This window comes from Marmota flaviventris, chromosome 1 (genome assembly GCF_047511675.1).
Source record: "Marmota flaviventris isolate mMarFla1 chromosome 1, mMarFla1.hap1, whole genome shotgun sequence".
Lineage (NCBI taxonomy): Eukaryota > Metazoa > Chordata > Mammalia > Rodentia > Sciuridae > Marmota > Marmota flaviventris.
In genome coordinates this window covers 200916567-200932050 of record NC_092498.1, presented here as the reverse complement: position 1 = coordinate 200932050, position 15484 = coordinate 200916567, and the positions used below count along the sequence as shown (strand labels likewise).

General features: G+C 41.0%; 1 protein-coding gene and 1 non-coding gene across 3 annotated transcripts in view; one reads left to right on the top strand and one right to left on the bottom strand.

The window, feature by feature from the left end:
• Positions 1 to 692: 692 nt before the first annotated feature.
• Trnaa-agc (transfer RNA alanine (anticodon AGC)) lies at positions 693 to 765 on the bottom strand. Its single transcript has one exon. It is a non-coding gene; the product is annotated as a tRNA-Ala (tRNA).
• Positions 766 to 6503: 5738 nt separating this feature from the next.
• Ano10 (anoctamin 10) overlaps positions 6504 to 15484 on the top strand; it is a 193467-nt gene continuing 184486 nt past the window's right edge. The window contains exon 1 of one of the 2 annotated variants that reach the window (XM_071600325.1): positions 6504 to 6795. The gene's annotated coding sequence lies outside the window, so the exon portion shown is untranslated. The remainder of the gene's footprint in view (positions 6796 to 15484) is intronic. The other variant, XM_027932522.2, reaches the window with a different exon arrangement.

Below are 15484 nucleotides of genomic sequence, written 5' to 3'. Positions count from 1 at the left end.
TTTGTACTCACAACTCTGCTGAGTTCATTGTCTCGCAGCTTCAATATCATCTTTGTGCTAATAATTTATAAGTTTGTATCTCTATCTTCAACCTCTCTCCTGAAAACTGGAAGCCTATATACTGACTCAGATTTCCCAAGGGCATCTCAAACTCAAGAGCATCCAGACTCCTGACTTCTCCCAAGACTGCTCCTCCCAGTCTTCCCTGCCTCTGCCCTCACTTGACTCCTCTCTGTCTCATACTTTACATCTAACATATCATCGATTCCTGAGAACTCTACCTTCAAAATATTTCTAGAATCCAGTCACTTCTTCTCACTTCTGCTGCTACCACCCTGGTAGGATCTGCTGTTGGCCTCAGTTATTGCAATAGCCATCTTCCATCTTGTGTCTCTGCTGTATATTCTCCACACAAAAGTCTCAGTGATTCTATTAAGATGTAAGTCTGGCCAGGTGCTGGTGGTGCATGCCTGTTATCCCAGCGACTCAGGAGGCTGAGGCAGGAAGATTGGGAGTTCAAAGGTAGCCTCAGCAACTTAGTGAGGCCCTTGTCTCTTTACTATCACTAAGAATAGTGAATACCTCCATAGACAAGGGAGAGTCTATGATAAAATGCAGCATTCATTCTTTTTTAAAAAATATTTATTTTATTTCTTAGTTTTAGGTGGACACAGTATCTTTATTTCACATTTATGTGGTGCTGAGGATCGAACTCAGTGCCTCATGCATGCTAGGCAAGCGCTCTACCACTGAGCCACAACCCCAGCCCCGCATTCATTCTTGATAAATAAAAAAACTTTCTGTAAAAAAAGAATTGGTAGATTCTTAATGATAAAATGTTTGTCTCAAACCCAAAGTCAACCTCCCACTTGCTGAGTAAATGTCAGAAGCATTTCCTTAATGTCAGAAACAAGACAAGAAGGAAAAAGGGAAAATGGTAATTATATTCAGATTGTATGCCTATAAAATTAGAAATTTCAAGGGAATCAACTACTATAATCTATAAGATATTTTATTCTGAGTATAAAATTAGTATGCATAATTTACTGTTCATACATATATAGGCAACAACCAGTTAGAAAATATAATGGGAGAAACAATGTCATTTATACTAGCAATGAGAAAGATAAACTGTTTAGGAATAAGTCATATAAGAAGTGAGCAAGAATTATGTGATAATAGGTATAAGCCTTGGAAGTCAAAAACATTAAGGGGCTCTCCAGTTCAAACCATTTATGTGAGATTGGGTAGGTAGAGGTTAGAAAACCCCTCCGGTGTCTCCTGGCTCTTCCCCAGAAGAGGAAGGTGGTGGTTTCTTTGTTGTGACAGTCCCAGTCCTTATTCCCTAAGCTTCCCAGGTGTCAGGAAGCAGTAGTGGTCATAGCAGTTTCTTCTTTTTAAAATTTTTTAAAAAAATTGTTCTTTTTAGCTTTACATGACAGTAGTATGTATTTTGACATATCATACATGCATGGAGTACAACTTCCCATTTTTGTGGTTGTACATGATGTCGAGTTACACTGGTCATGTATTCATGTATACATGAACATAGGAAAGTTATGTCCCATTCATTCTACTGTCTTTCCCATCTCCCTGCCCCCATTGTGAGTCAGCATCTGCATATCAGAGAGAACATTTGGCCTTTGGTTTTTTGGGATTGGCTTATTTCACTTAGCATGATAGTCTCCAGTTCCATCCATTTACCTGCAAATGCCATAATTTCATTCTTCTTAACTGTGTTTATATACCATATATTTTTTTAAAAAAACATTCATTAGTTGAAGGGCATCTAGTTTTGTTCCATAGCTTGAATATTGTGAATTGAGCTGCTATAAACATTGATGTGGCCATGTCACTATATTATCCTGCTGATTTTAAGTCCTTTGGGAATAAACTGAGGTGTGGAATAACTGAGTCTGCAGAAGCAGCTCCTGCAGCAGACCAGCCCAGCAGTGTGGTTCATGCCAAGACATCCAGTCTCAAGCTGCTTTTCCAAGCCTTCCAAAAATTCATTAAGGACTTAATGCTCTTTATGAAATCTATTACTGTGTAAAATGCACATACTGATTTCTGTTTTCTGCACTGAAATTTAACTCACATATTTGGTATTGGAAGTGGTTATAGGAATCAGACCCTCAAGCTGGGAGTCTGGCATTGAATACGACCTGGCAAGGGATGGGGACAATTGTGGCTTTGCCACCAGTAGACTACTATGAGTCTGGATATATAAAGTTACATGAATTATCATCTGTGGCATTTGAGATAAATAGATTACTGAAGGGGAGTCTTCAGTGGCTTCTGAAATATGTGGTTAGGATGGGGATGAGGGATACGAAAATCCCCAAATGGCTTGGACTTTTCTGACAGTACTAGAGGGTTTAAAGAAAGAAAATGATATAGAGCTTCGGAAAATAAAACCTTATGATTCTGGTACATAGCTAAACCAACAGATTAATACAGTTCTAGAAGAGAAAGTTCATAAATACAGAAAGAAGTTTTATATATGATAATGGTGGCCTTTAAAATTAGTATGAGAAAGATGGGTTGGGCAGATAAACATATCTTGATATAATGTTTGATTCATCCACTTATCTCTTAATCAAAAGAAATTCCTGATGGGGCAAATTTTAAAAGAAAAAAAAGTAAAACCATGAGACATACAAAAGAAATTATTATTATTATTATTATTATTATTATTATTATTATTATTATTTTGGTACTGGGGATTGATCTCAGGGATACTCGGCCACTGAACCACATTCCAGTCCTATTTTGTATTTTATTTAGAGGCAGGGACTCACTGAGTTGCTTAGTGCCTTGCTTTTGCTGAGGTTGGCTTTGAACTCGCAATCCTCCTGTCTCAGCCTCCTGAGCTGCTGGGATTACAGGCATGCACCACCGTGTCCAGCCCATGGGAGGGTTTTCAAAGCAATCTAAGAGAGGGAAAGGCCTTTCTAAGTATGACATAAACAAGAAGTAGTAAGTGGTAAAAGAGAATCTTGATAAGATCAACTAGTTAGAAATGGAAAATGTTTGCATGGCCAAGAAAACCAAAACCAAAGCAAAACAGCATAGGAGAAGTCAAGAGACATAACAAACTGAGAAAAAGTTCCAATATTCACATAGAAGAAAAAGGACTACTTTTCGTAGTGTATAATATCTATATTCAGGAGAAAATTAAGCACAATCTAAAAATGGATAATTTACGGAAAACGAAATACCAATGTCTCTTTGACATGAGAAGATACTTTCAACTTCACTCCTAATAGGAGAAATGCAAATCAAAACTTTTTTTCATCAACCAGATTGATAAGTTCCATTTCCAGCCAAAATAGAGTAATTTCATGGTAGCCCATGTCCCGCTAATTACCTCTAAAACCTCTGGACAAAATATAAAAGCAACTACCCAAGGAGTCTGAAAGTAACTAATAGCTGGTGAATCGGGGAACTCAAAACTTTTACGAAAAACCAATATAGGGGTAGTGAGATTCCTCTTTTTGTTTTTTTTTTTTCTCCACTACCTTCTGGCTTTGATCTGAGGACAGATTGAAATGGGAACTATCAAACACACACTATTAGAAAAAGTCAGAGAAGCCTGACCATATTAGCTACAGGATCAGGAGGAAAGCCTGCTGCAAGCTAGAGAAAGTGGTGGAAATTTCTTATGGTTTTCCTGCTGCTATTGATGAGGCCAGTCCCAGTCTTGAAGCTGCACTGCTGTAGTACAATGACACAGACATCTAAGACCTGAAGAGAAAATATGTCCCTCTGAACTGAGGAACTTGGAACAGGAGTTCTTGGGAGCCAGAGAACATAGAGGAAATCCCCAAATGGAAAGAGGTGGAGAAGGGCATTCCTAATTCTTTGTAGTGCTTTGTTATGCAGCAAATGGTAGCTAATACACGAATCCTCATCTTTAAGTCAGGGCTGCCATCTGTGCTGTCCAACCATTAACTTGTTGTATTTAACAGAAATTTTAAATTTATTAATTGTGGAGAGGAAAGAAGATTGTCCAAGCAAAAGGGATTATTTCATATTTACATTCAAATTTTATTTTTTCTAATCCTTCCAATCAAATAAATTTCAAAAGATGAAGTTATATTATAAAGATAGTCAGAAGTTGAGGTGATGAGAAAATAGAAACAATGCAATTAAAAATCCAAAGTCTAGCCAGGTGCGGTGGCAAAGGCCTGTAATCCTAGAGGCTGGGAGGCTGAAGCAGGAGGAGTGGGAGTTCAAAGCCAGCCTCAGCAAAAGCGAGGTGCTAAGCAACTCAGTGAGACTCTGTCTCTAAATAAAATACAAAATAGGGCTGGGGATGTGGCTCAGTGGTTGAGTGCCTCTGGTACCCCTCCTCCAATCAAAAGTCTAGTAATTAAAGTCTAATAGTATGAACAATTCATGAACATATTTTCCCCTGATTTTTCAGAAGAGAGAGAACCTCTGGATTCACTCATGCAGGAGCTGCTAAAAGATAGCCACACAAGAACTGGTTAATAAGGTCATGAGCTGCCATGACAGACTCAGGGATCTAGAACAAGAAACAGGGTAGTTGCCTGGTCTCCCTTCTTTGAACCTGGAAGACTCAGAGAAAGGATAGGGGGATAAAGAGCAAATAAGCCTTCTCTATTAAGGACTGAGGCATCGAAAGTTCTGACGAGAAAGCATTTATTCGTATTTTCTTTCTTTTCAGAGTCTTGCTTGCTAAGGGTGGACTTAATGCAGTTATAGGCACAGTGGGGTGTATCAGTGTGAAGTGGCACCCCCTTTCTCCACAGAAAAGTCTTAACTGGGTTTCTCTAGAAATCTTCTCCATGGCTGATTTTAGGACTGTCAGCAAAAGAGTCTCTGCAAAAGAGTTCAGTGTAGATAAACTTCCTATTTTCATGTCACCCTGTTTTACTTGGCCACTGACGGGGAAGATACCAGCACTCCAGGTGCTGGACACCCCCTTACTAGTTTTTCACAAACGTATCCAATATAGTAGTTTGTAGAAATGTACAAACTAGGCCTCTGGCCTTGAGCTGGGGTTCACAGAGATGTCTACATTTTTAAGATAAGTTACCAACTGGGCTTCATGGTAACAACTGGCAGGGGGAGGAAAGAGAGGGGAGAAGCAGTTCTCTCCTTCCCAGGTGTTGTCCTTGAAGGGCTAACCTGCCCAAAACAGTGAAAGAAAAAGCTGCTTTTATGTGAACTTCTGAGCCCCTCCCCTTACATGCTGGGTATAAAACTCTGAATCTAACTGAACTTGGGGTTCAGGGGATTGATTGATTACAGCAAAAGCTGTGCCCTCTGAACTTGGCTGCAGCAAATAAAACGGTTTCCTGCTATCTTCAGTGCCTTGCCTCGTCTGTCCCTACAACAAGTGGACAAATGACAAAATCCCTGCCTTTGGTAAGTGTACATTCTTTGGGATAGAGACTGACAATAAGCATGATAATACAAAAATGTTAGACAGTGCTGAATGCTTTAGAAAGAATGTATAGGAAAGTAGTAAGATAGTGGTGATGAAAGGAGAGCAGGTGTTATAAACAGGATAATGGAAAGACCTCAGGGAGCAGCTGGGATTCCAGCAGACTTGAGGGAAGCAAGGAAGTAAACCAAGATGTTAACCGGGGAAAGAGCTTTTTAAGCAGAGGGAAAAGCCAGGAAAAAGGCCTGAGGTAGGGGGTAGGAGAGTGGCATGTTCTAGGAAGACTAAGGGCACTCCAGTAATCCCAGAGGCTAAGGAAGCTGAGACAGGAGGATTGGAAGTTCAAAGCCAGCCTCAGTAATGGGGAGGCACTAAGCAACTCAGTGAGACTTATCTCTAAATAAAATACAAAATAGGGCTGGGGATGTGGCTCAGTGGTAAAGTGCCCCTTAGTTCAATTCCTGATACCCCCCCCCTCAAAAAAACAAACAAACAAAAAAAGAGTAAGGGTAATAAGGTGGCAGAAACTAGGAAGATAAAGAAGTGTTCAAAGAAGTAAGGGGAGATGGGACTGGACAACTCTGTAAACCACTGCAAGGAAGTTGGTTTTAGTTGGAATGTGAGGTTTTAATTCTAAATTGGATGTGGGATTTTCGCCACTTAAAAATGATTTAAAATTATGAGATTTGTCTTTATACTTGAAAGCTACCAGAAAATTATATTCTGGACCTTAAAATATAGAAAAGAGGGAAATGTGATGGGGCACAACCCTTCCCAGGTGAAGACTACTAGGGGTGCGACAGCCAGATAGGCCCCACCCCTGCTCGGAGTGACAGTCCACCAAGACCCGCCCCTCTTCTTCCGGCCCAACCCCGGCGCAACTACTCCGCGAGGTCCCGCCTCTTCCGCTGAGGTTCCGCCTCTATTCGGTGTGATTACACTAGGCACACCTCTCCCCCTTTTCTCGGCTCGGTTCCCATTACAGGCGATGCGGAGTTAAACCCTCCTCTTCTTTTTTCGGACAAATCCAGGCCCCATCCCCGCCCCATGCCTGATGAGGCCCCGCCTCTCCCCCCGTGGCTCCGCCCCCACCCGGAGTGACTGCCAGAGAGCCCCGCCTCTCCCATCGCGGCCCGGCTCCAACTTGAAGTGATAGCCGGCGAGACCCGCCCCTCCCGCCGTGGCCCTGTCCAGCCAGAGCGGAATAGAGTTTGGGTCCCGACCTGCGCACCACGCCTGGCGCCCCGCGACGCTCGCCCCGCAAGTCCCGTTTACCCCGCCCCACTTCGCTCCGCCCCGCTCCGGTGTCGGCCCTCCCGGCCTCCGGGTCTTGCCGGCTTACGGACCCGCCCCCGAGGACGTGAAGCGCCGTGGCGCCGGTGAGTGAGGGAGGGGGCCCTCGGGGCCCCTACGGTGGCGAGCGGGGCTGTACGTCTGCTGTGACCCGGCTGCCACCCGCGGCGGGTCGCCTCTGGCAGTCTTCCCAGCCTCCCTGCTATAGGGTCGCCTTCTGCACTGCTCCCCGCCGCCCTGCTGCCTGGCTGTCGCGGGGTGGGGAGGTGGGACTGAGGAGACTGTGGGCGGGGCGCTCTGAGGAGAAGGTGTGGGTCGGTGGCGTGGCAGGTGGGGCTGGGAGAACCGAGGTTTGGGGAGGGGTGGGGCACCGGGAAGAGGTTTTAGCGGGAGAACCCCGGAGAGGCCGAAACCCGGGCGGGTGGAGGGGATGGAGAAACTGCGGGCGATCTGGGGAGGTCCTTGATGCCTGCTTCCTGGCAGTAGAGTAGGGGTGTCCCAGAGTTGTTGGCCAGAACGAACTGTCTGGCTGATGCGCTGCCTTTAACTTTGGGGTGATCAGGTTTCCAGTCTTGTGTCTGGGACGTATTGCACAGTTTAAATAATGGTTGCAAGTCGGGCAATGCCTGGGGCACCGGAAAAATACGGATGGAATGGGATTCTACTCCTCCTACAGGCCTTGTGGGTTTTTTTTTTTTTTGGTACCAGAGATTGAACCATTGAGCCTGGCCCTTTTATTTATTAATTTATTTTTTGAGACTGGTTTTGAGACCGAGTTGCTTAGCGCCTAACTTGCTGAGGCTGGCTTTGAACTTGTGATACTCCTGCTACAGGCCAGTTTTAATTTCCTTGCCGCCTTCACAACACCGGTTTTGGTGTGTATGCTCTTCTGAAATCTATTCCGACATCTGGGAGATTGCATAGAAGTCCCACACATAAAAAATGCAGTTGAGGTTTATTTACACTCCAAACACAGTTGTATCATATTCCCTTAAATCCTCTGGAGTTTTAAAAAAAATGAAATCTACAATGAGATATCTACTTCTATTTAAAGTCACACTAACCTAGAGAACTAGATATTTTCCAAGGGCTCATTCTGTCCTAAAGCTAAACAATTTTAAGTTCAGTCATTGATTAAAATTACAACCTTTCTTGTAAGGAAATCCCTCTCACTTTCAACCTGATCAGTGCAACCCTTCATTTTCTCTTACTAAAATATTTCCTGTTCTGCTTCAAGACAGTCATTTTGTCATTTTGGTTTCTATTTCTCCTTGAGTGTGAAATAGGTAATCCCACTCCCCCCCTCGTCCCAACACTTTATCACAGAGCTACATTCCTAGCCCTTTTTATTTTTTATTCTGGCCTCAAATTTGCATTTCTCCTGCTTTAGCCTCCTGAGTCCCTGGAATTGCAGGTATTTTCCTGCATGACAGGCTCAAAAGACATCTTTGTGCAGTTCCTTCTTATCCTTTGAATTTGTGATAATTCCTTTTACATTTTTTTTAAACCCCAACTCAGAAGAACATATTCCAGAATAAAGAATTCATTATTCTTTTCCAAATCCTTGATGAAGTAAGCTCCCACTATCTCCCTCCCTTTTCTCCTCCATGGTTGAACTCACAGTATCTTTCTGTTACTATCATGGTTTTTCCCTCTTGGGGCCAGTGATCCAGTAGCTAATGTGAAAGCCACATGAATCCAGTTCCTTTGTAGGTCTATCTTTGGCCCTGTGTGCAATTCAGCACACAATAAAGAACAAAATTTGGGATACCTCTCTCTTGGTCTCACGCCCCAGGGCCTATGAGGAACTTGGCTGCTCTGTGTCCTATAGTCATTCTCTGCTGCCATCCTGACTGACAATCCTGACTAATGGGGAAAATTGGCAGTGGTAGCAGAAATCATTCTGCCCTCCAGTGCCCAGTCTATATGTTGAGTTATTGCTTGCTTTTAGATTAACCCCTCTAGCAACACGTAAAGCCTCCCTAGCCCCCTCACTTGGTACTTTGGTTCTTCTTTTTTGTCTAGGATTCACGGTAATGATAGAGCAAACTCCCATTAAGAATCTCTATTAAAAGTGGACTGCAGAACTTAATTTAGACTGGAACTTCCACCAAGTTTCTTATTTCCATGGCTTTATACCTTCTACTTGTTACTTAGTCCTTTTGGGCTAAGAGAAGAAATGAGACTGAAGTAGGACTCCATAGGCCGGTGAACTGCAAGATGAAAATCTCGTAGTAGAACATCCAGGGGCAGCAGTCCCCTGAGAGAGGGTATCCCCAGAGGTTTTAGTGTACAATAGCAGGAATCCCCTCAAGAGAGGACATATTCAGGAGGGATTACTATGTGGGGGTAAAAGTTTCCTAAGCAGTTGGCACTGCTGGTTGGGTCATAGAGATAGGAAGAAGAGAGTATAGGTGGTGGGAGAGGGGAATCTGCTTTTAGGTAATCGGGTCTGCACATCCATTGTGGCTCAATGGATGTCACAATCGCAGAGAAAAATTGGGATCTCTCTTTCTTTATCCCGACATTGCAAATATTGCTAAGCTTATCTGCACAATGAATGGCATAGAGTATCTTAAATGAGAATTTAAAAAGTGAGAAATGTTTATTATGAGTTTCTAGGTAGTCCTCATATACCTGTTTTAAATGGAAACCTGCATTAGTATCTCAGAAAAATTATTTATGACCTGGTAATTATGAATAAGGTGGACTTTTTGATATTCCTGAACTTCAGTGTATGCCTATTATATACTCTACTGAACACTTCATTGTCTCCTTAAACTAAGCATTATTTCCGGCTTTTCTCTTTCTTCACTCAAAGTTAATGTTTTAGTCAGCTTTTTCCTTGCTGTGATCAAAAGACCTGACAAGAACAATTTTAGGAGGAAAAGTTTATTTTGGGGCTTATGGTTTCAGAGGTCTCAGTCCATAGAAGGTAGGCTCCATTTCTTAGGACTTGAGGTAAGGCAGAATATCATGGAGGAAGAATGTGGCAGAGGAAAGGAGCTTGGAACATGGCCACCAAGAAGCAGAGAGAGTGAGTGTGACTGTACTCTCCAGAGACAGAATATATACCCTGAGGCACATTCCCAGGGATCTACCTCCTCTGGCCACACCCTACTTACCTTCAGTTAATTCCTATTGGGGATTAATTCACTTATTTGGTTAAGCCTCTTGTAACACAATCATTTCATCTCTAAACTTTCTTGCATTGTCTCAAACATAACCTTTGGGGTGATATCTCAGAGTTAAACCATAACAGTTATTTCTAGGTTGGAAGCCTTGGACTTATCCGTAATAAATGAAGACATTTCTGGTTCTCAGATGTCCTCCTCAGATAGTTAATGCCCCCTTTTATGCCTACTCCTTGTATTCTTTTTTTTGGTGGGGGTTGGGGTGGCCAGGATGGGGTCAGGTGGGAGGGGTGCTGAGAATTGAACCCTATAGGTCTTGTGCATGCTAGGCAAGAGTTCTACCACTGAGCTACATCCTTAGCTCTCTTTGGGTTCTTGCTAGTGCATGTACTCAGTGTATTAAAATTATTTTATGCACACTTGCTTCTGCTACTGGACAGAGGCCGCCTCAAAAGGAAGATATTAGACTTGTTTTGTCTTTAGACTCTCTTATGACTTGGTACATAAATATTTATTGTGATTGTTATTTCCATTTTGAAGGTGATGAAGTTAAGACTGTATTCTACTGGTAAAGTAATATTATGTCTAATGGCATATATAATATTTTTATTATGAAAAATTTTAGTTAAGAGTGTTGAAAGAACCATGAAGAGCCTGGTGCAGTATAATATAATCCCTGTAATCCCAGCTACTTGGGAAGCTGAGATAGGAGGATTGCAAGTTTGAGGCCAGCCTCCACACTTAGTGAGGGTCTGTCTCAAAGAAAGAAAGAAAGAAAAAATTGAGGATGTAGTTCAGTGGTAAAGTGCCCTTGGGAGCAATCCTCCATACAATAAGGAAGGAAGGAAAGAAAGAAATAATACCATGAAGCACACCCATGTTCTCATCCTCTGAATTTACCTATTAAAATCTATATTAATCCAACACAGAATCCTCTACTCATAAACTCACAGGGTCTCTGTTCATTTGCTCAAATGTAAACTATATCATTTGTTATTTGTAAATGACTACAGCTTATGAACATGGCCCATTCTCCCTCTGTTCTGGTCAGGCCAGACTTCTTTTCATATGCTGCCTTGTTCCGGCTTCATTTATTTTATACGTATCCCCCTGTATAGAACATGCTTCCCCCTTTGCTCCATCTAAAACTTTAGTGCATTAACTGTTCTTACCACATTATTAGTTATTTGAATGGGAGAATTGATCTTATTTGCATCAGTTTTTCTTTTTAGAACCTCACATGTGGACCATTGATTTGGCAGGTGTCTAAATCGCATTCCTGATGCATTTGTAGTATGATTTGAATCCAGCATTGATTTATTAGACATATATTGCTCCAAACAAATCTGTGCTGTTAGGAGGGAGCTGTTGATCAGTTTAAGACAGACAACTTGGATCTATTTGATGATATTGCTGCAAGATTGAAATTTCACCAAGAAAGGAAAGATGGTATATAGGTAGCATTTCAGAATAGGTTACTCCCTTTGTGATTGTTCATATGAGTTGATTTGCATTTGTACTTTGGAGTCATTAAAACTGATATGAAATGCAAAATTAGAATAAATAGGACTAAAGTCTAAAAATCACCCCGGTTGGGGGGAAGGAATCACAGGGCTAGATCCACAGAAAAACCATTTTAAAGGGAGGACTTTAGGCCTTAGTGGCTCATTCCATTTGCAGGTCTCCAAGTTGACTCCAGTACTTTGCAAGCTCCGTAACAGAGGTAAAGATGGTCTCACCGAGAATAGTAGGGAAACTGGGAAGGAGGCTGGGGCTGGGAGAAGTTTATGTTTAGTTTTGGATATGTTGAAACTGATGTTTTAGTGAGAGTTTCTAAGTGTTGCACGTTCCTGATGAAGCACATTTTAGAGACAGATTGCAAGGACATCAATGCAGAGGTTACAATTTGAAGTTAAGAAAACGAAAGTGATTTTAGAGGGAGAGATTGCATAAAAAGAAGGGAGAAGTCTAGAGATTGTAGCTTGAACACCATTTGCAGTAGTACTGGGAAAAGGCAGAAATAGGGAAAGGAGTTTACAGAGACAGGGAGAAAACCAAGATAATAAAGCATCCTGGAGGCCAGAAAAAGAGTCTATAATTTGATTTTAAATTGGGTGTTTAATTTTCTGTGCTCCAATTAGAGAAATGCAAATAAAACTACTCTAAGATTTCATCTCACTCCTGTCAGAATGGCAGCTATTAAGAATACAAACAACAATAGGTGTTGGCGAAGATATGGGGAAAAAGGTACACTCATACATTACTGGTGGGACTGCAAAATGGTGCAGCCAATATGGAAAGCAGTATGGAGAGCTCTTGGGAAACTTGGAATGGAACCACCATTTGACCCAACTATACCTCTCCTCTGTCTATACCCAAAGGAATTAAAAACAGCATACTACAGGGACATAGCCACATCAATGTTTATTGCAGCACGATTTACAATAGCTAAACTGTGAAATCAACCTAGATGTCCCATCAGTAGATGAATGGATAAATAAAAGGTGGCATATATACACAATGGAATATTACTCAGCAATAAAAGAGAATAAAATCATGACATGTGCAGGTAAATGGATGCCGTTGGAGAAGAAAATGCTGAGTGAAGTTAGCCAATCCCAAAAAACCAAATACCAAAATTTTTCTCTGACATAAGGAGGCTGATTATAGTGGGGTTGGGAGAGGAAGCATGGGAAGATAAGTTGAACTTTAGATAGGGCAAAGGGGAGGCAGGGGAAAGGGATGGGGCAAGGGGTGTAAAAAAAAGAGGATGGAATGAAATGGACATCATTACCCTAAGTACATGTATGAAGGCATGAATGATGTGAATATACTTTGTATACAACCAGAGACAAGAAAAAATATGCTTTATATGTGTAATATGAATTGTAATGCATTCTGCTTTCATACATAACAAATTAGACTTTTAAAAAATTTAAAAAGAGGTTTTCTACTTTATATCCTTAATAACAAACTCAAGAGTTTGTAAAATATCACTTATTCTAACAATATAAATAAAATTGCCCCCCCCCCAAAATAATAATTTTCTATGCTTTATAAGAGTTAGTTAATATTTTTAACAGCAAATACGGGCTATTGCAATGAGAGCATTGCTGTGGTTTGGATATGGGTCACTTAGAGGTCCTTGTGTTAAGGGCTTGATCCCAGCATGCAGTATTGGTGGAATCTTCAGGAGGTAGGAGCCTACTGTGAAGTTCTGAGGTTATGGGGGGTACCCTCAGTGGAGATTGTGGGACTCCAACCCCTTCCTGTTTTATCTTTGCTTCCTGGGTCATAAAGATGATTGGTTTTACTCTGCCACATGCGTCTGCCACAATGTGCTACCCTTAGAAAGGCCCAAAGCAATAGGACACCTGATTTGGACTGGAACCTCCAGCACCATGAACCAAAAATAAACTCTTTATAAGTTAATTACCTCAGATATTTTGTTATAGTAACACAAAACTGACTAATACAAGCCTCTTTAAGTGCATCATGATTTACTTGGTAAATTTCTATGCTGTGGCTAATTATTTTACTGTCACCCTTATCACACTTATTCTTGCTGGTGAGAGCTGGAACTTGATCTGAGACAGTTAAAGTTTTCTCTGAAGAGTTTAATTCTAGGATTTTATTACTTTGTGTATAATATTATAGTAGCCAGTAATAAATATGGCACTTAATTTTGCATGCCTACTTTGTGACAAGGGCTGTGCTGTACATGTGTTATTTCATCACACACTAACCCAATGTGGTCTGTGCTTTCATTGTTTCTACTTTTCAGAAGAGAATAAATTGTCTAAAGCCACATAACTAATAGGTTATGAGTTGAACTTGAATGTAGGTCTGTCTACTCCAGAGGTCAACCATTATAGTCTAATAATGTTGAGACAGATTGTAATAAAAGGCACAATTATACCAAAGCCCAAACTACTGGAAGTAAAGGAGCTGAATTAATCAGAATAACCTAAACTGCTGTGTCCTTTGGTTCCCCTCATGTGTAATAGACTCAAACAATAGATTTCTCATGATGGAACAGTTCAAGGATTGGTGGGCGGCTCACCTCCTTAGGTCAATTAGGGAGCCAGACTTTGCTCCCTAATTTGTGGGGCCCATGAAAAGGGAAACAAAACATGGAGGAGGCATGATCACATCCCTGGATTGGAGCTGGCATTCACTACTGCCCATATATCATTGGTAGGATTTTGTCCCATGTCCACCTGATGCCAGTAGGCTGTCAAATATGGTCCAGATATGTGCTTAGGCAAAGAAGGGGGAGAACACATTTCAGACAGGTGGGACTCTGCTACAGGAACCAAGAAAAAAAATTGGGTAGAGAATTAGAAGTAGAAACCTAGCGAAGAACTTGAATATTCTTGTGATATTCATCTGAACTCATCTTAAAAATCCAAGTCCTGGGGCTGGGGTTGTGGCTCAGTGGCAGAGTACTTGCCTGGCACGTGTGAGGCACTGGGTTCAATTCTCAGCACCACATTCAAATAAGTAAAATAAAGGTATGGGTTCATCTGCAACTAAAAAAAAATTTTTAAAAAACAATGCAAGTCCTTTTTGAGTTCATTTCAGCCAATAGGACTCAATTTCATAGATTTTAATTTTACAGATTGGTAAGGACTGCTTATTATTAATTTTTTACTAAATTAATTACAGATTAGGAATATTTGGTATTCATAAAATAAAATTAGTATGTGTGTTAGCATATACCTGAGATAATTATATAGAGAGCATTTTTATTTTGTCTTGGTTTTAGATGTTGTAGTTCAAGAAGGGGCTTGGGTGGATTGCTTTGGGCCTTGATAAGAGAGCACATCATGGCTGGAACGTGTGAGATAGTAAAACTCTTCGCCCCGGGAACAGAAAGCAAAGACAGAAAGAGGAAAAGACCAGGGTCCCACAATCCCCTTAAAGGACATACGGCCAGTGACCTAAATAGCTCCCATTAGGCCGTGCCTCTTGAAGGTTCCACCACCTCCCTGTAGCACCCTGGGTACCAAGATCCAGGACACATGGACCTTTAGGAGACATTCAACATCCAAATCACAGCAATATATTTCTAGGGTTCACTGAAATCTCTGATTCAGTAATCTACTAAAATGTCTGGCTGTTTTTCAGGGCCTGTCTTTGTTACAATGATTAATCTGCAGATGCATGCATGTAGATGATTGGAATTCCCCAAATTGTCTAGAAAGATCCTCAATCAAATCCTTGCCTGTATTGCATTCAATTGGTGATTTGAGCTTGAAGTTTACTTTTTGGTTGTTGAATATTTTTTGTTAGTTTTTGTTATTGGTGTTTGTTGGCCATTTTACTTATTTTTGAAAACATTTAATACTGCATTGGGCCTAAGGATTCTGTAATATGTTTTCACTTTGTCATTTTGTTTTTAACTCTGTCCTATGTCATCTTCAGTAAGAGTTGTATGGTAGGTAATTAAAAATTAAGATTAACAGTAGGAAAAAATGAAGGATTTAAATATCTCTAATGACTGTTTTCTCTATTTTTAAACTCTGTATCATGGAAAATTAATGTTTTTTCTATTGTGAGATTAGCAAAGTAACTTCATCATTTGATTTTTTTAAAGAGTAAATTGTAGGACTATTGGAATAATTAAATGGAATAATAT